The sequence below is a fragment of the Catharus ustulatus genome, chromosome 5 (genome assembly GCF_009819885.2).
Source record: "Catharus ustulatus isolate bCatUst1 chromosome 5, bCatUst1.pri.v2, whole genome shotgun sequence".
In the NCBI taxonomy this organism is placed as follows: Eukaryota; Metazoa; Chordata; class Aves; order Passeriformes; family Turdidae; genus Catharus; species Catharus ustulatus.
In genome coordinates this window covers 73,952,980-73,977,218 of record NC_046225.1, presented here as the reverse complement: position 1 = coordinate 73,977,218, position 24,239 = coordinate 73,952,980, and the positions used below count along the sequence as shown (strand labels likewise).

Below are 24,239 nucleotides of genomic sequence, written 5' to 3'. Positions count from 1 at the left end.
CAGGCTCTGTGCCTGGAGCCACTTAAGAGTATCCTTATTATATACAGAATTGCAGAATGGTTTGGGTTGGAAAGAACATTAAAGATCACTCAGTTTCAATTCCCTGCCATGGGGAGGGACACCTCCCACTAGACCAGGTTGCTCAGAGCTTTGTCTTGAACATTTCCAGGGATGGGGTGTCCAATATGCATTTAGTATATAGATATACATACTAAGACACACAAAATATTTATATACATAGTATATATATGTATATATTATGTATATATATATTTAGATTGCATATACATTATATATTATAGTGTTTATATATACACTATATATTTATATATATATATTTATATATATACATGTTGGAGAAGGTCCTTTGCTAGCTTTCAGGAGTCTTCAAGCCAAAAAGAGTTTAAATATACGCCTATTTTTGATTTTCTACAACTTTTTTTCCCCAGTATATCACACTGCCTCTGAAACTGCGTGAACACCGATATCAGTGAGCGGCAGAAACCAGATGGTGAGAGATAAGAAAGTGTGACGGTGTTTGGGTAGGATTACGGTGGGCTGTGTTTTTCTGGTCCCCAGGCTGGGCTTTAATTGTGAGGCGGACTCCGATGAGTTTAATTTCATTGTCTGGACAGGAATAGGAAAAAAAATAAACGTGCAGGAATTGTTTTCCACACTGGGTCTGCTGTGTAGTTTGGTGAACGCCCGGGAGCAGGGGTATCAAAGCAGCCTTGAAATACGCAAAAAGTGGAAAAGACCCGTCCCGCTTAGGAAGAAAACGAGATGGAACACGCTCGTTTCACCGAATAGGCGCTGCTGTGTTTAGAGCTCCACGTTCAAGTTGCAGGAGGGGGCGGAGGAAGCGGCGCAGGAGGCGGAGGAGGGGAAGGAGGAGGAGGAGGAGGCGGAGGATGCTCGAGGCGGAGCCGGGGCGGGCCGCAGGGGAGGCGGCTGGAAAACAGGCCGGCGCTGGTTCTCGGCCCGCAGTGCCCGCAGCCGCCGCTCAGCCGCGCCGGGAGCCGCTCAGCCGCGGGAGGCAGCGAGGCGAGAGCCGGGCGGGCGCCCCGACCCCGACAGTCCCCTCCGGCACCGCACCGCACAGAGAGGTACGCGGCGGGCCCCGGCCCCTCGGAGCACTGCCCTCGGCCCCCTCAGCCCGCACCTGCGGCGGGAGGGCCGGCGGGGCTGCCCGGCTCCGTCCCCGCACACAGCGCCCGGGCAGCGGCGGGGAGAGGGCGGGGGGCTTTGTCTGGGGGCACGGAGCCGCGAGCCGTCCCACACGGCCACAGCGGCGAGCCGCTCGGGGGGCCGCTCCTGTGCCCTGTCCCGTACACCTGCCCGAGGGGTCATGTCCTGTGTCCCGTCCCATACGTGATCCCAGAGGAGCCAGCCCTGTGTCCCATCCCACACACCTGCCCCAGGGGTCCTGCCCCGTGTCCCGTCCCATACGTGATCCCAGAGGAGCCAGCTCTGTGTCCCATCCCACACACCTGCCTGAGGGGTTCAACCCTGTGCCCTGTCCCATACGTGATCCCAGAGGAGCCAGCCCTGTGTCCCATCCCACACACCTGCCCCAGAATTCATTCCCTGTGTCCCGTCCCATGCATGATCCCACAGGAGCCAGCCCTGTGCCCTGTCCCACACACCTGCCCCAGGGGTCATGTCCTGTGTCCCGTCCCATACGTGATCCCGGAGGAACCAGCTCTGTGTCCCATCCCACACACCTGCCTGAAGGATCGGTCCTTCCCTGTACCCTGTCCCATACACCTGCCCGAGGGGTTCTTCCCTGTGCCCTGTCCCACGCATAACCCTGAGGGTTCAGCCCTGTGCCCCATCCCACACCCTACCCTAAGGGTTCAGTCCTGTACCCCATCCCAAACACCTCCCTAAGGATTCAGCCCTGTGCCCCATCCCGCACACACCCTGAAGATTCAGCCCTGTGCCCCATCCCAAACACCTCCGTAAGGATTCAGCCCTGTGCCCCATCCCACACTCACCCTGAGGATTCAGCCCTGTGCCCCATCCCAAACACCTCCGTAAGGATTTCAGCCCTGTGTCGCATCCCACACACACCCTGAGGAGCCATTCCCTGTGCCCCATCCCACAATCGCACCACCCCAGACTACTCCTGGGCAGGTTCGCTGTGCCCCATCCCAGGCACCCCAAACCACCCCAGGAATTTGCTGCCCCTCGTTCCTCCACCCCTTGACAGCCCAGGTGCAGAGCAGGTGTCATCCCCGCTGCTTCTCAGGATCTCTCTGTCAGCCAAGGGCAGAACATCATGGTTGTGTTGGGATTTTGGGGTGGTTTGGGTGGTTTTTTTTCCCCTCCCGTGTGTTGATGTCAGTGCATCTCCCGCATGTGACGCGAGTCCCCGCGTTCCTCCGCGTTCCCGGCGATGACACCGAGAGGAGAGGTTAAGTGGGGAGGTCACCGTGGTGGGATGTGAATGACGTGGGGTGAAGGCTCATCCCTGCTCGTTTGTGTTTCTGGTGTTTTCGTGTTTATACAAAGCTGTTACGATACCGGCGGCTTGGCGGGCTCGCACTGATCTGGTGAGTCCTTCAGTCGAATCCATGGATTTCTGCGGAATTGCTCCGTCTGAGATCGGTGTGCTAGATGAGGGATTAGTCCGGGCAGTGGAATGCACAAAGCCAATTGTCAGTTACTGAAAGTGACTCAAAGCTTTTATTTACATTCTCAGTCCCATATACAGAATTGCTCTGCATCCTTGCTCTGCCCATCCCAAAAAATGCTTTCCGTGGGTTACAGACACACTGTCTCAGTCCTGGTGCCGGGACCAGCTGTAAATGCTGATACATTAGATGTAAACACGAGCTTTACGTAAAAGTGAAACCATATGTATCGCCTAACACATGGCCACTCTGTGATCCTGCACAAACAAAGTTGAGCCCGGAGCCCTGTCCTTAGCTCACCCTGTTGATCCACTTTTCCCGTAGCCTGTAAGACGCAGTCCTGTTCCCAGAGTTACCAGACAGGTTTAGTGGAGAACAAGAAATCAGCCCAGGAGCATTTCTGTGTGTTGTGCAAGAATGCTGTTATGTTCTCAGTCCTTTACAGATGTTGTTTTATTGACTTAGTGATAACATTTTACTCTCCTAGGTCCTTTTCCCTTTCCACATTGTTAGGCCAGCACTTACTAATCTTTTATGGCACTGCTGTGGAACAGATGTACCGTGTTTTTTAGGGAGTAGCAAGCTCTGTGGTTTCAGCTGGCTTTGCCTCTAAAAAAAGCCAGCAGTGCTTTTCCCTCGTGCTGCTGTTGTGGAGTGGGTAGCCGGACTAGGAAGCCTGTTTGGATGACTACTGAGCTGGCAAAAACCCAGCAGGCTTGGGTCTGACTCAGTGCCTGCAGCCAAATCATTGTGTGGCTGATCAAATGTTTACCTGGACTTCTCTGGGTTTGCAGCAGCATCCAGCTGGTATTTTAGCTAAGCTGTGTGTGGAAAAGGCTGTAGAGGTCTGAGGTCTTAAATGCTAAAATTCTGGCTGGTGATGGGTGCTGTGGTCACTTATCCCTGCCCATCCTTTGGCTCCATGGAGCAGCAGCTCTGGAGCTGTTCTGCTTTGTGCCACGCTGCCCTGAAACGCGGGAGTGTGCGGCACCACAAACGCTCTGCACGTGTCCTGCGATCCTGGGGCCTCCCTGCTGCAGCCACTTGTGGTTGTCCCTCTCTGCTTGGAGCTGCAAGCTCTCTCTCCCCTTTGTGTCTCTCCCACCAGTGTCACGAGTTAGCTGTGGTGTCTCTGAAACTCAGTGTTTTACTGGGATGGAGGACTCTCCCTTGATCTGGTGGCACTGGAGGGGTTGAGGTGGAGTTTGTAGAACTCTGTCAAATTGTTGGCATTCCTTACAAACAGCAGACATGGTGGTTTCTGGGCTCCCTGCAGCATCTGATAGATGTGATGGTGCTTTTAGTGACCTCCACCTTAGCCAAGTAGTGGAATTTGGGTTTTTCTCACTCATCCATCCTCAAAATCCATCCCCTGCCCATCTCTGCCTCAGAAGCTTGGAGGAGTATTCCTGCATCTCACTGCCAGCCTCAGGAGTGTATCTGCCTGTCTCTCAACCCCACTTCCATCATTTCATGTTTTCTGTTCCTGTCATCTCACTGAAAACTAATCCTTCTAATCAAATCTGAGATTCTCCAACTAAATTCCTGCTGGCCCAACTGAGTGTCTAAGGAAAATTGTGATGCTGACTTCTGAAGTATGTGGAATTATTTTGTATGATTGGGTTATACAAAAAAGAGAGAGAAATTATTTTCTCTGGTTTCTTTGCAAGTATTGTAATGCAGCCTGCTGTGTTTCACAAATCTCACTGCTGTCTCCTTCTCACAGTAATTGTAATTAACAGACCAGAAAATGGAAAAATGTAGAAATACCCTTTCCCACTGGCCACAAACATTAGTCCTCTCCAGAAGTTAATGAAGTCAAGTCTATGGAAATTAAATAATTTTTTTGTTTTTTTAGTTCTGTTGGTGAGCTAAAACATTGCATCAGAGTGGTAAATAATAAATAAGAGAGCTGTAAAGATCTCCTCTTGGAATTGATGTGGCTGAAGAATGGATTTGAACTCTTCTTTCTCTGAAGAGTCTCACCCTCTAAGATGTGGCTGAGGGATGTGTCCTGCTCTGCTTGCATGCAAAAACTGATCTAAGCACAGCAGTAATGTGGGAGAGGGATGGTAACCCACCATGAGAATGGGGAATAAAAGCATAGCCATAAAAAATCCCAAATGCAACCAATTCATCTAATTATGGAATCCTAAGACACAAACACTTTTACCAGTGACACTTCAAACCCATCTTTATGGTGTTTCCAGACTTTATCATCTTTGTTGTCTTCCTGTTGAGGGAATGTGAAGTTTTTCAGCTACCTTGATGCTGTGCCCCATTTTCCTTGGCTCTATTGCTGTGTTGGCTTTGCTGTGTCTGGGTATTCTGTGCTCCATGTGGGTGTGTGCACTGAAATAAATCTGGAGTTTACAGGAATCACCGTGGAAATTGGTTGAAAATCTTTCTTTCCATTTTTTTCCCTTCTTTTTATAATCTAATATTTCAGTGGTTTCTTCTTGCTTTAACAAAAGATTCCAGAAATACCGTGGGTGGGAATATGAACCACTTGGAAAATAAATTTTTGTGGTGACTCCAGTTACCACCATGAGCATGGGAGCACCTCGGTGTGCTGCAGGTGGTGTGTGGCTCTGCTCTGGAGGGTGGCTTTGGGGGAACTTTAGTTTGAGGTCCTGTTCTTGTGTTTCCATGAGAGCCAGTGCCCTTGAGGGGCCCTAGGATAGAGTTGGGCTGGAAGTGGAGGAGCAGTGTGGGTGGGTGGCTGAGAGAGCTGGGGATGCCCACCTGGAGAAGAGAAAGCTCTGGGGACACCTTGGACCTTCCAGTGCCTGAAGGGGCTCCAGCACAGCTGGAGAGGGATTTTGGAGAGGAGCCTGGAGTGACAGGCAAGAGGGAATGGCTTCCCACTGACAGAGGGGACTTTTAGATCAGATATTAGGAAGAAGTTCTTTAGTCAGACAGTGATGAAGCCCTGGCACAGAAGCTGTGGCTGCCCCTGGATCCCTGGAAGTGTCCAAGGCCAGGCTGGACTTGGAGCAACCCAGGCTGGTGGAAGGTGTCCCTGCCCATGCAGGGAAGTGAAACAAGATGAGTTTTCTGTCTCTTGCAACCCAAAGCAGTCTGTGATTGAGGCAGCAGCCCTGAGCTGTGGATAACACAGCACACAGGGTTTTTATCTCAATGTATTTGCTGTCTGAACCCGACGGCGGCGTGACAAGGACGTCTGCTCTGGGAGATGTGCTCTATATTCCGGTGACCTTTTCCTCTGGAAATCTTTAAATGCAGTGATTGTGGTGGTGTTTGGTGAATTTTAATAATGCCCTTGGTTTTAAGCACAGTTTTGGTGTTATTTTTCATGCTTGAAGTTTTTGTTTTGTGACCTGCTGGGGCCAGGGCTGTGAGGTTTCAAGGATGGGATGGAAGGGAAGTTGTGAGGATGCAGCAGGGAGGGGTTTGGCTCTCAGAAAGGCCTGGGTTGCTCTGAAGGTGATGAGCTCAGCAGCAGGAATGTAATGCAGGAGGGGTCAGAAAGCCCCTCCCTGCTTTTCCTGCTGGAGTTTGATCCCTGAGCTATTCTCGGGTACCAGGCCCTCCTTTAAAGTCTCAGTTAAACAAGGCACTTATTGTTGGTGCTCTCTAATTCCAAATGATGGGGGCTGGCAGCTTGCTGGGTCTGAGGGAAACTTTTGCAACCCCAGACTGGTGATTTACACAGGGTTGTTGTTGGATATTCCCTCTTTGGGGCAGTTTTCCACATCATACTCTGAGACCATGTTTCTCTCACTTCCTGGAGTAGAAGGATGGAGGGAACACTGGGGGCCACAGAACAGATCCCTGCCAGAAAGGGAGTGAGGAGATCTCAGCTGTGGAGGGCCCTAAAGAGCTGAACTGACGTAAACCCAGCTTGTGGGGAATTTTTGGTTTGGTAACTTTCATTTCTTTTATCCAATAGGTCTTTCAAAGGCTGCAGAACCTTTATAATGGCTTGAAAAGTTCATTTAATTCCACTTTCAGCCTGTGTGTGTACTTTCTGAGTTCAAAGGCAGGAACTACCTTTTAAGAAATAAGAAAATATTTGTTTTCCTGGCTGATGAAGTAGAAGACTAAATGGATGTAGATAAGTTTTGAAGAAAGGATACTTATTTCTTCACCATTCATTATTCTGCATAATGCCAGATTTTCCTGAAGTGTGTTCTCTAGATTGAGCGGGGTGCCATGGAATGGTGTAGGTTGCTGGCATGCTTGGAATGACTGAAACATTGGGCAGGATATGGTGATGTTTGCACACTTTGAGAAGGGGAGGAAAAAAATGCATGTTGATTTTAGATCATTTGTGCTGTGAAGTACTTACTCAAGCTCCCTTGTAGCTGATGTAGGCAGAAAATGCTGTGTGCTAAGTGAAGCAGATTGTCCTAGCCTATCCCTAAACTGGGAATTGCATAGGAAAAGAGGAGTTTCTTTTCCTTTATAAATAAGAGTTGCAAGTTAAATTAATTTTTCAGGGCAGGTGGGGAATGGATTTTCTCCCAGAGAGGTTGCACAGGTGCAACATTTAAACGTGCTCACCTGATGTTTCTGTTGGATGAGTATTTAGTCTGAAACTAAATTTAAAATTCTCCTGTCCCATGGGATGCCTGTTCCAGGATATAGATGTAACCTCCTGCTTTGATCTCCAGGCTTCTTCTAACAGGATTTTCCTTTTTGAAATCAGTTACTGTTGTGGTCCCAGAGGACTCTGCCAGGAAGATGTGCCTGGTAATCCTTTGGTTGGACTCCTGGAGCTCCCAGACCCTTTGGGAAAGCCTGGCATGAGGGTTGTTTTGCAAGAGCCTGGCTCCAGGAGTGGAGCTGCCCTGAGATGTTTTCTCTGAGCTGTCCTGTCTCTGACTTGTTTCCTGTATTGCATAATGCTTTTCCAGCCCTCAGAGCACAGGCTGACGGGTGTCTTACACAGATTTAAGATGCTACTTCTAGGAAAAGGGGTTATCCTGTTCCTGTGTGTGTCCTGTTGTGACTGTGGGTGTGAGATCTCAGGGAGCCCACACACCTGGCAGCAGATTGTTATTTTTATGGGGTTATTTTTCAGCTGGATCTAATCCCTGGCCTGTCCCATGACTGCTGCTGTCAGCACTACACGTACAGTCAGGGCTGTCCTTTAAGGACAGTGCAAACTGGGATCTAAGTTTTCTGGGATTGCATAACTGTGCCCTCAGACGTGCCAGGGTATACTGACAAACACACACGTGTGGTTATAGCTGGGATGTGCTCATAAAAGCGCTCACATGTGTGAGTATTTCTCCCTGGGACTGCTTCTGTCACCTTCCTCCCTTGTTGTTCCATAGAGCTTGGAGGCTGGCTTTGGATTTTCAAGAATGAGCCAGGAGGATTGTGAGGGGGCACACAAGGAAGTAAAAATTCTTAAAACTGCTTTGGTAGGTCGAGCTTTAACCCTGAGGTAAAGGTTGGTACTTTAGAATTTGCAGTCTACACTCTGCTGCTGGGATACTCTGACCCCACAGACACTTGGTGCCATTCATTAATGCTTGCAGGAGCATAAAGTCCTCCCAGCAGACTAAATTAAATGTTCTTTTCTAGTCGTGGGGAGCTCACACCATCGCTGCAGTGTCATAATGACATCTGGTGTCTCTGTTTGGGCTTTGAGAGAACTCCACAAAGGGCTGAGTGTGACCAAGGGCTTTGGAGTGAAGCACTGGGTCATTACTCTGTTTGTCCCCTGATTCCCTTGGGTGGGATCCAGTCCTGAAGATCTTACACATGAAAATATTCCAGGGAGGAGCAGAAGAAAGGCTTGAAGGGAAAAAAAGGGAGAACTGCTCAGACTGAAGGGTGAGGTGGGAAGGGGACAAATGGGAGGGACACTGGGGGTGGGCTCCTGTTAATCACTGTCCCCATGGGGATGTGAGGGGCACTGTGCTGTTGGGAAAGCTGTGCTGGGAGCTCCTCTTCCTCTGCCTGTTCTGTGAGTCCAGTTCTCCTTGTATTGCTCCTCCAGGAATGGAGGGAGAAGGCTCCATGTGGGAACAGGCAAATGTATGATGGAAATATCAGGGAGGCTTGTGCGCTTTGGGGCTGCTGCTGACGTGTTCTGTTGTCATATTTCTGTTATAAGCAAAAAGCTGCAGGGCTGGAAGGGACCTTAAATTGTCTAATCTGACCTCCTGCCCCAAGGCTGGGTCAGAGCTATCTAAACTTTCCCAGCAGATGTTTGTCCAAAGCAGTTGTTAAAAGCTTCCAGTGATGGACTTTCCTCATCCTCCCTGGGTGATCCTTGAAAGTCCATCATTGTCTTGCCATTACCAAGATTTTCCTGGTTTCTGACTTGGATTTCCGTGCAGCAGTTGAGAATTGCTGCCCTCTTGCCCTTTTGTTTCTGTACAGAATGAGCTGTTCAGTTCTCTGGAGCTGCTTTGGGAATCTCTGGGCTGTGTCTTCCTTGAGCTGCAGGGTCCAACACTGACCTGGAATATCCTGTCTGATACCTGTATGTACTGAGCCACAAACACCATTTTGTGACTCTCAAGCAGACTTTTGGGGTGTGATGAATGCAGTTTGGTTTTGGGCAGAGCACTGGTGAAGTGTTTTGTCATGGAAGTTTTATCATGGCTTTGTGTCTTTACCAGCTATAAAACCAGAGCACGTGCTCTTCTTGCTCAAGCAGACTTTTCCACAGGGCTGTGTTTTGCATCTCTGTTCCAAATTTACTCCCTGTTGTAAGGTGAAGGAAGTCCTTGCCAGCTGCCCTGACCAAGGCTTTCCCCATGATTAGCTCGATTACAGCTCAGCCATTGTGATTTCCTGCTCTGACCTGCCAGCTGTAGCTCAGGAGTGACCTTCCCTTCTCCCTCCCTGCCCTGATTACACTCTGTGCATCTCATTCTGTACCTGCTGTCCCTTTGTTCCCCTGAAGGATCAGCTATTCATGCATTTCTAAAGCTGGTAAAAAGTGGATGTGAAGGTTGTTCTGAGAGGTAGCACTCAAATATAAAACATGACAGAAAACAGAACAGCCAGCACTAGAAGCATTGTTTGCTAAGAGTTTACCTTGATTTTCACTTGATTTTTTTTTTTAAACAAGCCCAAAACTTGCCAGTGTGTATTGTTCCAGACATTTTCTCTGGGTCTATTAACACCTCTATTATACCTTTCAGTGGGAGAGAGTAGGAAGTGTGTGTGAAAGGTTTGTCTGCACACAGAGAGCCTTTGTCCTGAGACAACTGAAGAAACTCTCACCAAAATGAAGGCTGGTCTGGACAGGTCTGAAACATCTTTTGGCATCGACTTGTGTTTATTGCTGTGGGAAGAGCAGGTAGGGAGGAGCAGTCTGGCTTTTTTTTTTGGTTTGAACTATATCAGTATGTATCTTTGAATTCATCAGTTTTCTTGCAGAGTTTTTCAGTGATAACTTGTGTAATGTGAGTCCCCAGTTTCTCTTGTTCTCTTTCCAATTGCAGTGAAAGCTCTGGTGTTTCATTCCTTTTTTTCCTCTGTGTTGCAGACTCTGGGATCTTTAGTCATGTGGAAGGTATTTTATTGACAGCTTTAGAGTCTGAAGTACTTGCTAGCACTGAAGAGGTATAAAGTGATGTAGACTCTTGGGCAAAATCCCTTTTCCAGTATTCCTTGATAAAGATTTCTTAGAACTGAAGAGTAAGTGAAGTGGCACAGGAGATTGGAAGCTCTCTCATCTGACCTCCTCCCCAAGACAGGGCCAGGATCAAAGGTAGGTTTCTTGTGAACTTCTTTTGGATCTTTTTTAGTCAAGAGTGGCAGGTTGATGCCATGCTTGTGGTGAGGAATATTTTCTTCCTGCCTGATCAGTATTTCCCTTGCTGTCAATAATTCCCATTGTTTCTTGTCCTTTTGTTTCTGCCATCCAGTCTGGCTCCATCTGCTCAGTAAACCTCAGTCAAGTAGATGAAGACAGTAACTGGATCCCCCACTAAACTCCATTTCTTCTCCAGATTCAGCAGTCCTCATTCCCCTCTCACAGCTGTTGCAGTCTTTTGGCTGCTGCCTTTTCAGCTCAGTGGTCCAAGCAAATTTGAACCACAGAGTCATGGAATCACAGAATGGTTTGGGTTGGAAGGGACCATAAAGATCATCCAGTCCCATCCCTTGCCATGGACAGGGACACCTTCCACTATCCCAGGGTGCTCCAAGCCCTGTCCAAGCTGGCCTTGGGCACTGCCAGGGATCCAGGGGCAGCCACAGCTTCTCTGGGCACCCTGTACCAGGGCTCAGCACCCTCACAGGGAAGAATTTCTTCCCTATATTCCATCTGTCCCTGCCCTCTGTCACTTTAAAGCTGTGTGTTTCACTCATCCAATTGGTATTTCCCCATTTTTCTATGCTGATAAGCCCTGGACTCTTGTTCTTTCTACCTACATTGAGGGCTGTTATGTTGTTTTCAAACAGAGATTAAAGCTAACAGGTTCAATTCAAGGGAACCAAACTCTGAATTTTCCTGCTGGATTTGGAAGGAGAGGTCTCTCCTCAGGCTGTGTCCTGCTTGCTTGCCTGCACTAGTCTGTTCTTAGGAACATTTCTGGCTTAAATGGATCCAGCTAAATCTCACACCTGGTGTTCTTTAATTTTGTTCTTCTCCACAAGGTACTCTCAGGTTTACTGTTCCAAAAAGCACAGCAGTGAGCAGCTCAGGGCAGGGCTTTGCAAGGCAGAACTGAGTGCTTTCCATGGCTCATCCCTTGGGCTTTGCCTTCATGCACCTGAGGGACATTGTTGAATGTCACCATTCTGCCTTGACCCTCTGAGAGCATTTTCTGGAGTCTTGCTGAATAGGGTGTTGCTCCCTGTTTTTGCATTCTTACCTGGGACTTCTCTTTCTCAATTATTTCCTGGTGCCAATATTGGACCCAGTGCATGAAGATTATTTAGAAATTGAAATCTGTACACCATGGTGCTTGGAAGTCCTCCCAGCTGAATCATCTCTTGGGTTTATAGCCATAAATTCCAGTCTGTCATCCCAGCTGATAATGAAAATATTGCACAGCTCTTATGCCTGGCTGGACCTGCTTCCCAGTGCCCTCCCAATGAGATAACAAACCCTTGATAATTATTCTGTGAGAAGCATGTTGTCAGGCAGCCATTTAATGGTGATTAATCTAATTAATGTTTTCTTAGGTGGATCTTATGGGAATGCCATGTGGAACAGTGTCACCGCTAATAAAGATTGCATTTCTGAATCTCCTTATCAATCCTGTACATTTTTTTCTGGTGATACACAGATCCTTTATTGCTCCATAGATTTCTGCTGCTAGAAGGGACCAGAGAGGTGATGAGACCTCCCCCTGTCCACACTCAAAGTTCCACTGAGCGAGTCTCACATTGATCAGGAGTTTTGTAACGGGACAGTTGTGCCATGACAGCTCCAGGAGATCAAGAGGAAACAAACCTGATGTGTTTATGGATCCCAAACAGAATTAAACAATTACCTGAATCCAGTCTTCAGAGCAGCCTTTGAACGAATCCCAGCCTTTTTTCTGCAAGGCTGGGAACATAAAGAACGTGTCTAATCTGTGCAGATATCAGGCAGCAGTTATCAGTGCCTACGTGCTGTTACTCAGATCTCGTTAGCTGCCTAATTGGATGATAGGCAGGACACTTCACAACTGCATAAGTATATTAAGCTTAATCTGCTCTGGAGCAGGGAGGGGAAGATGGGCAAATAGACACAAGGAGATGCACAGTGGGCAGGGGTGTAAATATGGGGCTGTGTCCCCATCACTTCAGTCCCAGTAACTTTCTGAGGCAGAGGCTCTGTGTGTCTGCAGTGTTTACATCAATGCTGGAGTCCCAGAGCTGGGAGTTACTGCACTTTCAGACTTTATCCCTGTTGGCCAGGCAACTTCACCTTGTAAAACACAGTTTTTCTAGTAAAATCCCTTTTAAATTTCTTTTTAATAAAGTGTGCAGTACAGCTTCATACCTGTTTTTAAATCCAACATGATAGAACAGAGAGAAGCATCCTGTGTGTGTGATACTGGACTTTGCAGTCCTGTCCTAAAGCTTGTTTCCAGTACATGCAGATGCACAGGGGACAGGATCAGGAAGCTTCCACAGTTCTGTACATGGAGAGGAGAAGCTATTTGATTATTAAGTACTCCTTCCTTTCTTTCCTGAAAAAATGCAGTTACTGCAGTTACCCAGTTTTAAATTTTTGGAGTGGGTTGCCTCTTTTCAATGAAACCTAAATCAGATTCTTGTAGAAGATGTGGATGTGAGCACACTTCATGAGTTGTCACCACCTGTTCTGTTCTCAGGAGAAGGGACCTGCAAGGGACAAAAGATGCAAAAGATGCATCTGCCAAGAAGATCTTTAGCTCAGAGAAATGGGAGAGTGGCTGTGTGAACTGTCTTCTCCATGTGTTTTTTGGTTTCCTTTGAGGGTTTTCACAGGAACCTCAACTTGAGCCCAACTTTTGGCCCTGTGCCTTGTATGAGATGCCTACAGCTTTTAATTTATTTATTGCTTAGCCCCATAGGAAAAGTATCTTCACCTTGTGCTGTCCAGCATCTGCCTGTAGCTGGCAGGAAAGGCAGGAGCCAACCTCTTAATCTGTCTTAAGCAAATGTAAACTGCATTAAATGTGTTTATCACCAAGCAGCTGATTCCCAGCTGTGCAAAGCACCTGGTGCTTGGTTTGTGTGGGATGAGCAGAGGATCCTCTGCTGCTTTTCCAGCTGTGTTTGGCCCCAGCAAGGGTTAAGAGCAAGGCACTTGCCTGTGTGAGGATTATTCCACTGTACTGTGAATTTAAAGTGTGCTGACTTTCCCATGGAAAATGTTATCTAGAACCCCTTAATTGCTTTTATTTTGCATGAAGGGAAGACATCATGGAGTATTTGGTCCAAACTCCCAAAAGGAGGAACTCAAGAATAATGATTGAATACAGAAGAATTTTTATGATTATCCACACCTGATCTACTGCCTGCACTAAAAGTGTGATCAGCAGGGAAAACCAGTATTTTTTTTCTAAGGACAGCTTGTATCTCAGCAGCCAAATTCCTGGGACAGGCTCTGGAGAGCCCCTGTGTCCTTGTTTTTACTTTCACAGTCCCTCTGAGGCACTGGGAGGGGCAGCTGCAGGTAACTCTTCCCTTCTGTTGCTTGTGTCTGGGTCACCCTGCAGTTGGAGGCATCCAGAAGAAATGAAGGAGAGTGGGCTGCTACAGATGGTCTCCCCAGAGTGTTGGATGTGTTGATAGCATGTTTTTTGTAGCTCTACACACCAATATTGCCTTTGTCTCCCATCCAAATCTGCTGGGTATTGACGTGGGCTCAGTCCATCATCAACTTCGAGTCTGGCTCCACTTCAGCCTGCACTTATTAAAGAGTGAGGAAGGCTCTGCCATATGCAGTTGATAAGGGAATTTAGAAATAAAAGTGCATGTTAAAACTGCCAGTTGCATTTTTTCCCCTCTTCATTTGGAAAAAAAAACAATAGCATGGGTTGTTTTCTTCCTCCTACCTGGGCAATTTCTAGACGTGCCCAGCACTCGCAGGATTGTTTCACAAACCCAAGATAACCCTTAGGGTGGTCCTGTCTGGCCCCTGCCTGCTACAGAGCAAACCCACACCCAGACAGGTGAAAAAGCAGAGCACCTGCTTGGTTTTCTCTAGTGTGTTCTTTTAAAGATGTGTTTTTTTAGGACAATGAGGTGGTGAGATTTGCGACGCTGTGGATTCATCTCGCCCTCGTGGCTGAGCATGGATGAGCTGTCCTTGGAGAGGGAGCCACAGCAGGATTGTGTCACTCTAGGTTTTCAGTAGGGTCTTCAAGCACTATTTTAAGTTTCCTGAGCTTAAGTCACAGAAGATCTGATGTCTGGAGTCAAGGCCTGGCCTGTGGCAGGCTGTCCTTTGGAAAGATCCCCGTGTCTCTCCAAAGCAGTGCCCTGTATTTCAGAAAGGAACATTGTGAGCGAGGAGGACAAGTTTCAGATCACATGTTCCCCAGCAAATGCTGTCCTTTCGATAGGAACACTTGTTGGAGAATGTTAATTGAGTCCCTTTTTAAATGAAGGAGGCTTTGCTTCCTTCCCAAGTTTTCAAAACAAATTTTCCAAATACAGTGCCTATGTTTCATTCAAGTGTAAATCCTTTCTCTTTAACCTGGAAGTTATCCCAGAAAAAAGCCTATCCATTCACTGCAGGACAGACCTTTGTGGTTGTAGTGAAAAAAAAGAAGTGGATCAAATTGTCCAAACAGGAAGAGAATTAAGAAAAGCCTTTGCTCCGTGAGCCGAGCTCTCATTTCAGTTTAAATGGTGTCCTACAAATTCCACTTTACATCTCCATTGCTTTTGAAGCATCACACAATGATTGAGGTGTCTGCTAAATTTAGAAATGACAATTTTTTTCCTGCCAACATGCCAGCCTAGCTGGAGGGATTTCAGCATGCAGTTATGGGAGGGATGCAAGCGGTGATTTGAAATTTAGTGGCTTGTTATCTCATCTGACTTGCACATAGCTCTGTCCTGGTAGGGATTTAATACCTTACACTGATGCCTTTTCATGTGAGGCATTAATGGAAATGCTTTTCTGGCACAGCCAGGTGCTTATGCTGTTCTACATTTGGTGAAGCTGAGGAACTGAAAGGATCAACTGTAGTGTGCTGGATAAAATGAGCTCCTGCCTAAATACATTGAAATTGTGCTTTATTTTGAGCAAGTTATGGATAGGACTATTGTTCTTTTACCTCAGTCACGTGGGAAGGCTGTGGAGGCAGAGATAAATCACAAGTGTCCCAATTCACAGTTTCTGCTGTTTACCATATGACAAATCTTCCTGCTCTGTGAAAAATGTCTTAGATCTAAAATACATTTTTTTCTCTTTCCTCAGCCTGTGGTATTTAATTATTCTCTTTCTGAGCAACATTTAATCTCAATTCTGTGAAACTATTTGAGGCATAGTTTCATGCAGAGGATCAATACTAAAGCAAACTTCCCTATGTTTTGATAAAATGTCTTGATTGTGGCAGAGAAGAAACATTTTGAGTTCAGGTGTGTCAGGAGAAATGAAAGGCACCTTGCAGCAGTGGTAACCCATCACTGGAGTGCATCCCACAGCACTCCAGGCTCCTCTTTGCCTGCAAGGCACTTAAAACCTCAAAGCACAAGAAGTTGACTGGAGGAGGTGTTCTGTTGGAATCTCCAGACAAAATTTCATCCTTGGGCTTTGTTTTGAAGTTTGCAACAAGATGGGAATAAAGGTGAAGGTGTCACTGTTGTGTTTTCATCTCTTTCCTCACCCACCCTTCTGTTCCTTGTTTTTGATATCATTTGACCTTTAAAGGTCCCTTGCAGCCCAGACTATTCTGTGATTCCATGATTCATGAGCTGTTTCTGCTCTCTGCTCCATTCTGCACTCAGGAGGAAAATCACTCAGCGGGGGGAATTGTTCCTGTTGCTTTGCAGCAGGGATGTGGTCCTGTGTAAGAGATTTTTTATAGCAGTGCTGATTTCCTTTGGCTATCTCTGGGTAACCTGTTGCAGCCAGTCTGTAGTGAGGAAAATCTTTTTGCTTTTGTATTGAAATATTTCTTATTGTACTCAAACCCATGAGGAAAATTCCCATCTTCTCCGAGGGAAGCTTTAGGTGGGACCAGACAGCCAGTCTGCCAGGCATAACCCATCCTTCAGGATCTGAGGATTTGCTTCCCAAGCTGAATTCCCCTGCCCTGGGCTCTGTGCTGCTGCAGGGGTGTGTTGTGTGTTTGTGCAGACAGCAGGACGGAGAAGGCTGCGCGAATCGCAGCGTGCCGAGGCCAGCCCTGGGTACGTGTCTGCTGCCTCAGAGCTGGAACATGTGGTTTGTTTAATGCTCCAGCAAAGCACGAGCCCAGGGAAAATCTCTTTGATACAGCTGCACCTGGAGAGACATATTTTTCCTGGAGTCACGTCTAGTCTGTTCCAGGCTGAAGTTGATCCAGTTACTGTGGGAGTAGATCCATGCCGTGTTTGGCTTTGCTAATTCTGGTTCTCTTCCCATAGTGTTGCTGTTGGATTTAGTGATTTTCCTTGTGGCTTGAATGGTAAAGATGTGGTAATTGCTTGGGGATGGCTTAAAATCAAAGATTCAGTGTGGGTGTTGCTTTCAAAAAGAGAAGAAATAATGCTATTTCGAGAGCTGTGCTGCTATTTCGGGGCAGTTTGGTAGGTCTGGGTTCTGAGAAGTGGTGAGGAAAAATAATTGCTTTTGGCTATCATGTCTCATATGGTGTGTCCTGAAATGATCCTCATGTACACATGGAGCTGGAACCAGTGCTGAGCCTCTCTGCATGGGGATTTGTTCCCTGTCTCACCCTCCTGGTACAGAGGATGGGAGAAGAAAAGATTCCTGTTGAAACTTTGCTCCCAAGCTTGCTGCAACAAATTTAAAACCCCAAACCACAGCAAATTCCCAAGTGTAATATGGACAGCAGTGTTTATTTGACTGAGACACGATTGTGTTCTGAGTTGTGCAAACACAGGCATATTTCCTATTTAATTAAGGCTAGTTTTATGAATTAAGATTCCCAAACAACTGGAGAAAGAAGGAGGGTGGGAGAGATAAGATCTCAAGGTTGTGCAAATGGGATAGGGTACAGCTCTTTTTGGCAGCTGCAATATGACTTCTGCAGGAAGCTTGTTTACAGCATTGTTCTATCAATTATGCCAGTGTTTTTAGCTTATAACTTTTTTTTTCCCTGTAATTTACTGTCTGTCTTTCCTTCCTTTTACAGTCCTGAAACACCAAGCTTTGCTTTTGCCAGGAGTGTAGGAGTGGCAGATACCTCCCAATGATTGAGGAACTGGAAATCAGGAAAAATTCCCACCAAGGGTCCACCAGAGCCTAGCAAACTTGTAAAGAATCAGGAAAAGGCAGGCCAGTTTGGGACTGTTTAGTTCAACAACTCCCATTGTTCCTGAGCTATCAACCCTCTGTCCTGTTAGAGGTTGGCAGAGCCAAACTGCAGCTTGATGCACTGGTTTAGGTTCTGGCCAGCTGTTGGTAGATCCCTGGTGGTCAGTAGGATTTGGAAACCAAAGACCAAGGAATTCTTTGTTGTGTCACTATTTCTGTCACCAGGGTTAAGATGGGAATATCCTGTTCACTGTGGCAGGTTGAACACAAGTGTGCTGTACTCTGCAGGGTGTCCTGACACAGCAGGAGAGTGCTGTGGCTGTAACAGCTGGCTCTGTGATGGGTGGATATTGTGGGATGCCCTCTGGGTAGGTGGGACCTTCCGCCTGTCTGCAGCCTTCCAAAACAAGGTGATCCTGATGTGCCAGCTGCAGCACGTGCTTGTTGTGTCTGCAGGGGATTTGCAGAGCAGTGGATTTACTGGATTTGCTCCTCTGTTGCCCAAGGAACATGCCAGAGCTGTTCTTTTTGTCGCTGCTGTGGAACTCCTTTGAGCTGTGCAGTTCTGTAGCCTCAGGCACACGAACCACAGCGTTACAGTTCTGATCTTGCTGCGTGCAGAGGCAGGAGAAGCTCCATAGCCCAGACTGCATTCTCAGCCCATTGCTCTGGGAACTGCTTGGGGATGATGATTGCCTCCAGCAGGAGTTTGTGATGGTGGAGAGAATCCTCCAGTCCTTCATTTTATCCCCACACTGTAAATTAAGATGCTACCCTGCTGCCCAAGGTGCATTGCTGGTAGCAGATCCCATCCCAGCCCCTCAGAGCTGGCAGAGCCTGCCACGTTCTCACAGTACCCTTCAGCCAGAAGAACACAATTATTTCCATTTCTTTTCCCTCAGATGAAAAACACATAATGGTGCATTTTATCAGCGGGTTTTAAATGGTGTGATTCATCCCCTGTGTTCTTGGCGTGACGTTCCTTGGTTTATTTTTTGGATATCCGTGCAGTTCTGTCAGTGCCAAGCACTGTATGGAAGTGCCCCGTGGCAGACAACCTGCTCTGCCCATATGTTGCCTTAAAAAAAACCAAAAAAAACCCCAGCTCATAATAGGAAGTCTTTATACTGCATGCCAAGACGCTTGGGGCTTGTTAAATATATTCTACTTGTCAACAACTAGCCAATTTAAAAAGTAGCCTTGGTGTGAATCAGCTTTGAACAAGTTCATTTGACTCAAGGGATATTTGCAGGCATTAAAACAAGTTGGATCACAGTGGCAAAAATGTGCAGTGGTTTCCTGATCAAAAGCACCATCCAGTGACTTTTTTTTTCTTCTTTTTATTTGTTAGTTTTGTTTTGTTTTAATCTCCTTCAAAAAGTGCAGAGATTTTCCCAGTTGGTGATTTTGGAGAGTGGAGTGTTTCTGGGGAACACTCAATGTGTTGCTGGAATATCAAGTGGCAAAGGAGGTGCCTGGTGCCTCCAAAGTAGCAGGAAATCTTATTCTGGAACTTGTTCACCATCTTTATTGATTGAGATTTAATTATTAAATGTCAAATGTGATGGTTAAGGATCTTCTCCAGCCTAAGTGGTTTCTCTGAGTGCTGAGGTTTATTTTCTGCCTCCCTCCTGTGTTTTTCCTGGATGATGGTGGTGTGGAAAGAAGCAAAGGGGATGGCTGTCCTGGATCATACTTGTAAAAAAATACCATTTCTCAGAACAATTTTTTTGTTGTTGTTGAAGAACTCAAACATTTCTGGTTCACTTTGTGGGCCAGCAGTGCAGGACCACGGAGTGGTGCTGTGGTAGGAACCTGCATTATTCTGCATAAGGTCTGATGGCCTCAGCTTTAATATCCACCAGCTTTGGGCTTCTCTTTTGTAACTTTTGGAGTAGTTTACAGGGTTTGTTATTTGTTTTTTGTTATTTGTTTTGTGTGCACTGAAGAAGCACAGCTTCATCCCAGCTTGGGAAAAGGAGACAATTTGGTGTGGCCCCTTCCCTGTCTCTCCTGAAATGAGGTGGGAGAGGAAATGAGGGGATAAATCAAGGTAAGGCTTGGAAACTTCTCATGTAAAGGAGACCTGAGTTTGGACAGGCTCTGTTTCCCTGTCTCTTTTGGGATGTATCCAGAGAGAGAAGAGCACAGAGCTGCAAGTCCCTGTTGCATTGGAAAACCAGTGCTGAGGGGTTTTGGGGGTGAGCTGCAGGGTTGGTGTGTGGGAAGAACAGGAAGCATTTTGGCACTGCTGTCCAAGAGTGCACTTGGTATGTCATTAATGCCTTCCCTCCCTTGATGTCTGATCCAGCCTGCACTCCCTGGGTGTCACTCACTGGGGTGGGTCAGTAATTTGTAAATGGAGCTGGTAGATGCTGATGTAAGAGCAGCATTTTCAGTGCCTTGAGCCACACTTGATGGCTTGGGCTTTTACAGGGATAAATTGTAGTGGATGGTAGCATTTATCTTCAGTTCCAGCTTGTTTTTCTCTCACAGCCACCCCTATAAATTCCAGCAGCTCTGTGGAAATCACTTCATTTCAGATTCTGCCTGTGGAAATACAAGGCAGGACATGAGCTGCTTGTTGGCAGAGGAGTGCTGGCTTGTTTTTGTGAGTCTGGGTTCCTTGTACCACTCTGGTGAGAAAGATGAGCATGGTCATCTTTCCATCCTGAGGGCTGGTGGGCAGAGATGAGGCACACAGGATAAATGTGTGGGATGCAGTGGAGAGGGTGCTGCAGAGATGATGGAGATGTTCCACTCCAAACTTCCTTGAGACCACACAGGATTGCTCACTCAGGCTCACATGTCCCCTGCAGCATCTGCAGAGCTCTTTGCTCTGGTCAGGCAGGAGGAGGTGATGGGGGGGATGATAGGGAAAGCTGGGATTTTGCATTTGTCTCCTTTGTTTAAAATATTGGAAAACTGTTCAAGGACACGGTGCTGGTCCTATTTGGAGCAGAGCCTTTCTGACCCCCACTTCAGTTGCTGTGAGCTCTCAGAACAGGTCTCTGCCCACACCTGGCAGCTGCCTGCAAAACAGGGGAGCAGCACTGGGCTGGGGCTGAGTGACTTGTTCCAGCTGCTGCATCCACCTGGCAGAGCTGCTCACACTAAAATCCTGCCTTGGATGAAGCCTGAGCACAGAGCTGATGAGGAAATGTCACTGCAAGTGGTTTCAGCCCAGCAGCTGGAGGTGAGCTGCCAGCATGTGCAGGTGTCACACAGTTAACCTCGCTCCCAGTGGTGCTGTACTGTCAGTCACACAGGTTTTTGAGTTTGGGAAGAGCTCTGGCATGAACAGAGAAGGCTGTGGAGCATTACCCTGCTCCTGCAGCTCTGCAGGAAGCTGAGTGAACGAGGGGTGTCTGCTTCCAGTGCAGGAAAGCTCCTGTGGAGCTGCAGATGCTGCTGGCCCAGGCTGGTGTTTGCACAACTCCTGTACAAAGGCAGCTTGGAACAGCAGGCTGGTGTCACCCCCTGTGTCTGACTGATTTGGGATCAATTAATAACACTCCTGAAAGGCTGTAAATGGTGATTTTGAAAAGGGTTTTGAGTTTGGTGTACAGCCTGCTGGGTTTAAAAGGAGGGAGAAGGGAAAAAGAGACATCTTCCAGTTGGACATGTTTGCAGCATGGAGAGCTTGGAAAGAGCATCTTGAAATAACAGGCAGTAAAGATTAATGGGCTTGTGTCTGAGCAGGCTGATGAAAGGGGGAAGGAGGGAGAAGTTACAAAATGCTTGTTGGTTGTGCCAGGAGCTGTGGAGAACCACAGCTCACAGCAACAGGAGGCACTGACAGGCAGTGCTGGAGCCAGCCCAGAAATCCCTTCCACTTCAGTTCCTTATCTGCCCAGAGATAGGATCTGTCCTGACCTGTGCTCAGCGAACAGCCTGAGTCTGCAAAGGTGTTAAAGGAGATAAAATTGCTCCAAGCAGGATAATCCTTCCAAGCACTTCTCCCTCAGCTTAGGGAAAAAGGTGCTAGCGTTAGAGATGATGATTGGAAATGTTATTGCAGTTACTTAGGTGAGGGTTTCTCACTACAGCCATGCTCAGTACGAGTAGTGCTCGGCTGTGTAATGAGTTAATGGCCCAACAACTGCAGTGTCTTTACATCTGCTGAACAAGTCACCTTTCTGTTTCTGTCGTGGAGTTTTTACCTTTGGGCTCAGCTACCAGTGCTTTCAGATAAACACTTTTCCTTATGCAACTGATGAAATAATAGAGGTTATTACATCTATTAAAAAAAGGCTTTTGAAACTCTGGATCAAAAAGTTTACTGGTATTATTATTATTTTTATTATTATTATTTTCATCATGGTAGATTCCTGAGGTGCAAAGGCCACAAAATTTTGTTTTGCAATTCAAACCTGGCCATCTCCATTGAATTGGCAGGGTAATTCCCAGCACTACAGCCAGGAGTTCTGCTGGGACTGGAGTGTAAATGATTATGACAGATTGGATCCTGAGTTGAAAGCTTCAACCAATATCCTCTCTGTCTTTAGAGAAAAGTATTTCAACAGCTGATTAGTGTCATTGTTAAAACTAGATATTTTATTTTTGTTGTGATTTTTTTGCTAGCTTCTGCTCTCGGTTTCTCAATCTCACTTTGTCTCTGCTTAGATTGAATTAATTTGGTGTCAAATTTTCTCTGTAAACACTTTCAGGCTGTGATGACAAACCTACTTATAAACACATGTGTGTGCAGTGCCCCTTCATGTGTTGATAGTATTTTGAATAGCTGCACTTAAAATAATGAGGAAATAGTAGTGTGTTTATTTCTTGTGCTTCCATTTAGTCTTTCAGCTGACTCTTGTTGCTTTTATCCAAGTTCCTTTCAAACACATGCAATGCCATTGCTTAGCTTTCTGATTAGGGATGGTGCTTAATTCTCATCAAATAGAAACCTACAGGGAATAAAGTGGTTCTGCTAAATTTTCTGCTGCTGTGTGCAGCCAGCAGGGAATTTGTTTGTGTTGATGATGCATTTCTCACCCTCCAGACTGGCTGTTACACTTGTTAATGTGAAGGCTGTTGATTCAACACAATTTAATGCACTCAGAAGGGTCAGGTGACTGTTTTAAAGTGTCTGTAAGCTCCCTTTCAGAGGTCAGCAGGATGGATTGCTCCTCCTCTCCATGCCCTGAGAGGCTGTGGGCAGCAAATGGAGCTGAACACCTGAAATCATGACAGGGCTGAGATGGGATGACCATGAATTTGGTCTGGCCATGCCAGCAGTCCCAGCCCCTGGGTAAATGACAACCTGCTGTGTGCTGCAGAGTCTGAAGGAAGGTCTCTTTTTAAAGATTAACCAATTTAAGTTGAAAATCACAAAAAAAACCCAAACAATCCCCCAAATCTCCAGCCAAGCCTTCAAACACGTAAACCTTGTTTTCAAAGCATTGCCTTACCCAAGTCTTTGTGTCACCAGGGCTACAACAATACTGCCACAGGAGTAGTTGGGTGAGCTAAGAATAGCAGATTTCCTTGAGAAATGCTTTTGTTTATTTTGGTTTTCTATTTTTAAGTAGTTGGAACCTTAGCAACCTTTTTCTGAAGGGTCTTGGAAGAATTGCCTGGTCAGAGAGTATTGTTGTAGTAAGGAGAGCAGTTGTGAACTGCCTTAATTCTCTGGCTTCTTCCTTGTGTGCTGCAAGGTTTTACTGGCAAAATAATGGGGAAAAAAAAATCCTCAAGTTGTCATCCCACTGAATTTGTAGCAGGTACCAATGCCAGGAATGGAAACCCATTATTATGGCTTGGTAGAATGATGCCCATCTTAGAAGATATGTTTTTGCAAAGATTTGTCTGCTGGAAAATAGTTATGTTCAGGATTTTTTTTTTTTTTTTTTTTTTTTTTTTTGGGAGGGGTTGGTTTTAGGGATTTTTTAAGGTGTTTGGTTTTTTTTTTAATGAAGGAAATGGACAGGAGTGAGAGGAGATAAATGGAGGATAATTTCTCCTAAGGAGTCAGGGACAGAATGGTGATAGAGACTGAGAAAAGGAGACAAATCTGGAAGCAAAAGTGATTAAATTATCCTGAATGAGACACTTAGAAGCACAGAGGATTGAAGAGCTAAGAGAATGGAAGCTGTATGATTTAAGACAAAAGGAAGATGTGTATTTGGATATTTTCTTGTTGTGGGTAGCCAGTGCCTGTTGGCTGTCTCACAGGAACGCTGTAAGCAACACAAAAAAGGGGAATTTTACTTTGAATGAAGCTGTGATTTGGTGCTACCCTTGCTCATAGATAGACACAAAGTAAAATTACAGTTTGAGAGAGATTCACAGTGTGCAACAGCCAACACACTTCTTACCCTGTGATTAAAAGAGAAAAGAAAAAAAGAATAAAAAAGGAACAAGTCTTTTTGGCAATCAAGAAGAAGTAAAAGGCCAAACTGTCTTTATGTCAGAGGACCTGATAATACTCACTGGCTCAAACCCTGGCTGGTGGCTTGGCAAGTGCTGAGGGGAGAGCACTGCACACAATGGGCAACAGGAGAGGACAGGGTCTTAAACTGTGCCAAGGGAAATATAGGTTGGTTATTAGGAAAAAGTTTTTTATAGAAAAAGTGATCAAGTACTGGAATTGTCTGCCTGGGGAGGTGGTGGATTCACCATCCCTGGAAGTGTTTAAAAAAAGATGGATGTGGCACTGGGTGCCATGGTCTAGCTGAGGTGTTGGGCATGGGTTGGATTTCATGATCTTGGAGGTCTCTTCCAACCTTGTGATTCTGTGATTCTGTTTTATG

The 24,239-nt window shown here is 46.4% G+C and overlaps 1 protein-coding gene across 1 annotated transcript in view; it reads left to right on the top strand.

Annotated features, from left to right (window-relative positions):
- The first annotated feature begins 997 nt into the window (after nt 1–997).
- SMOX (spermine oxidase) overlaps nt 998–24,239 on the top strand; it is a 49,527-nt gene continuing 26,285 nt past the window's right edge. Inside the window, exon 1 of the mRNA XM_033060379.2 lies at nt 998–1,106. The gene's annotated coding sequence lies outside the window, so the exon portion shown is untranslated. The remainder of the gene's footprint in view (nt 1,107–24,239) is intronic.